The sequence below is a fragment of the Balearica regulorum genome, chromosome 5, assembly GCF_011004875.1.
Source record: "Balearica regulorum gibbericeps isolate bBalReg1 chromosome 5, bBalReg1.pri, whole genome shotgun sequence".
Taxonomy (NCBI): domain Eukaryota; kingdom Metazoa; phylum Chordata; class Aves; order Gruiformes; family Gruidae; genus Balearica; species Balearica regulorum.
The window spans coordinates 35,101,152-35,104,788 of NC_046188.1; positions in this window are offsets into that span (position 1 = coordinate 35,101,152).

The following is a 3,637-nucleotide window of genomic DNA, read 5'->3' on the forward strand; positions in this document are numbered from 1 at the left end:
TCTCTTAGTGCTCTCCTCCATATGTATGTTTAGATGGCTGAGAATATAAACACCTTACCTTATTTCTCCTTTTAAAATCTGACACAACATTAATGATTCACTTTTCTACATAAAACCTTCCCTGCCCCACCTCCCTCCCACCCACCCACCCCCCCCAAAGAAAGAAGTGGAATTTGGAAACATAGGATTAGAAATGACTTTTTGAGTCACTCAGTCTAGTTCCCTTTTATTGGTAGCCATGAAATCTCTTTTGTAAAGTAGTAAGGTGCCATTCTAAAGCCAGTGAGGTTATTTACCCCATTACTCCTCTTGTGAGGCTATTTTGGAACCTTAGTTTCCTGATGGTTGGAAATTTTCTTCTAGTTTACAATCTAAATATGTCCATTCCACGTATCTGCTTGTGTCTTGACTATCATTAGCCTTAGTCTAAATAATATCTTACTTTACCTCTGAAGGGTTTCTCTAACTAATCCCTTTCTAGAGAATTGAATTTGTTCTTTTTTTCCACACAAGCCAATTCCTTTAGTCTCCCCTTGCAATACATGGTCTTTATTCCTTTCATCATCCTAGGAGCTCTTTGGATTGTCCTGTCAGAAGAGTATAAATAATTTCCAATAGTAGCAAGATTCAAAGGATAAGATAGGAAGCTAGGCTTTTTTTAATCTGTCTAAAAAAACCCCAACAAAATATTTATACCAGTCTTGCTGCCAACCCTTAGTTTTGTAGAAGGATGGATTTTCACAAGAGTGGCACAGTGGGATATTTTGAACTTCTAGAAGGAAAGCTGCTATCCAAAAAGTATATGAGGAATTTACTTGTTATAGTGAAACCTTCATGATGAGAAAACATTTGCAATAGAACTGAATGAAGATCCTAATTTATCCCTGCTTATCATACAATGTGCAGATTTACATCACTTGACAGAGAACTCCATCTAAGAGTTATATTTTTCTAGGCCAAGAAGGAATATTCTGAAGTTCTGCTCCTACCTGGTTAATATAAACCAACTTACTTGACTTTACTGATAGCAGGTGTCTAATGTTGATGCATGTGAACAACCATATTAGTTCCATAGCAAAAGTTATATAGGTATCAAAAGGTGTGATATAACTTCTGTAAAATCATGGATGGACAATATTAAAGTCTACAGTTATTTCAGTGTGATTTTATGAGTTCTGTTTAGCTTAAATTGAAATGCTTATGTATGTGTATGCATAAAAATATATATTTATATAAATGTAAAGAAAAACATTTTTTTTATCTTAGAACACTATAAAGCCAGAAGGATTTTAATGGAGTTGCTGTTGATTTACAAGTTCATTAGGCTCATAATCAATAAGAACCAGGAAAAATGAGAGAGTGCTGATAATAATGGATGAGAAGTGTTTTCATATCCACACCCACGAGTCTTGAAAAATCTTTAAATGGATGAAATCAGAGCATCTAAAACCTTAAATCTGCATCTGGACTTTGTTTTCAAAGTGCCAGTCACTCGATATTTCAGTTTTCTCTGCATTTGACTGGCAAATCGAGGTCTCTGGGGGTGCCCATTAGCAACCACACCAGTTATTCTTCATGCTGACAGTTGCTGTGCGTCAGGTCCTAGATATTTTGAGATAATCCGTCAAAATGGCATTTAAATTCAAACAGCTCTTAAAATCCCATGGCCCTTCTTTTGATTATTAAGCACTATCGCAGCCAAACTTCATGAAATCCATTTAACTTAGGGGCCCAGATCTTAGTGGTGGAAGCTAAAGTGTAACCCTCTGACTGTGCTAACCCTCGGTGAGATCACTGCCAGCCCCGTAACCCCTTTTCTTCTCCCCTGTGTGCCCCTTGTCTTTGTACCCTGTCCCTCGGCCGGCCATGCAATGCTGACAGAGCCACCGTGCAGCAGTTGTGTACCTCCATCATGGACCGTACTTCGGAGGTGCAGCGGGTGAAGTGCAGCTGGGTAGGAAGGCAGGACCAACAAGCTGTGGAGTTACTTCTACTTGGCTTCCTGTGCTCAAGCCCTTCACATGCAGGTTTCAAACACGTAGTGGGGAGGAGACAGGCAGCTCGGCAGAGCCGCACGACTGACTTCAGGCACTGTTGTGAAGCAAAATTCCTGGGGATTAGATTAAGAGACCTTTAACGTGGACGGTTAGAAGGTCTGGGTTTAAGGACATCCTATTGTGTTTCAGAAATGAAACGCTCATCAACATCACACAGGCCTAGCAGCACTCAACACACTATCGCTGAAATACTTTTAGAAGCTGAATACCTAAGATAATGAAGCTTTTTTCTGAAAATGTATTTTTAAGGTGTTAAAGCTGTCTAAGCTATTCTCATTAATTAATCGTAATCATTTTAATTAGGGAAAAACTTGAGTTTAAATTGGACATTAAAGACACTGAACATTTGGCTTTGAAAAATGAGTAGAAAACTAGGAGTCATCATCACCAGACAATAAATAAATAATAAATAACAGTGAATATAATTTAAAAAAAAGCCAACACAAAACCAATCTGCCAAGTACCACAAGTTACCTGACGTTCTCTTCACGCTGTTCTTTTCATGTCATTCACGTAACAGACATTATCCTGGCACCATGGGGTTGGATCTTGGTAACTGACTTGAAGAGAGTGGGAAGAATTTTAATTTTTCAAAAAAGCAGCAGGTGGAAAGTGACTTGGTAAAGATGACAGTTGACTGAAAAAAAAAAAAGCAGCTGCCTACTCTTTACCCAAATACATGCTCTTTGGAACAGCTGAAACTGAACATTTTGACACTAAAGGATGCAGCTTGCTGTGCTTCGTGCTATAACATCACATCCAGCAGTATTAACAGCATGCATCAACCAGAATATCATCTTCAGAGAACATGCAAAACATTTACAAGCTGCTCTGCATCAGATACGCTTGAACGCAGTAACTGCTGAAAGTGGAGGACCTCTCAAAACGTACCTTTTGTTCTGCAATTAGCTTATGGTTTCTCAAGCAGGAAATCAGCTTCAGGGGTGGTGGTTTTTCTGCAGCTAACATAACCAGCATAGGAATTGTTTGATCTTTGCAAGTTTTTAAACGGATAGTTTTGTGCAGAGTCAATGGAGAGAGTTAAGTATCTCTGCAGCTACCCAAAAATATCTCATAAAGCTATAAATATGTGGATGTTGAAATTACTTAAATGATCATTTCTTCGCATTCCAATATCTTTTTTTATTCTACATTTAGCTGTCTTGGGAGCTTGTATATTTATGAAATATTGAAACCACATGGAAGAAATAATATGCTTATGCAAGAATATGCTCATAATTTTGTTTCCTCTAAAACATGAACAAGGGGAGTTTTGCTTGTTTGAGGATTACACGATGTAGGTTATTTAAAGAAGTAGCTGACTGATAAAGGGAAAACTATGTCATTTGAAAAGAGGAAGAGCAGTCCTATAGCTGTGACACTGGAACTGGTGGATGCCAGTATTCCATTCCTGGCAAAATTTCCTCTGAGAACAGGTGAAATTCATAGTCTGTTTCTATTGGAAATGTCCCATTTTCACTTTTCCCTTCTGCTGAAAACAGTTTCAAATACCACAATCTGAAAAGTGCAGTATTTCTTTATTTTACTGTATTCCTTTATCTTTTTTTTTTTTATTTTTG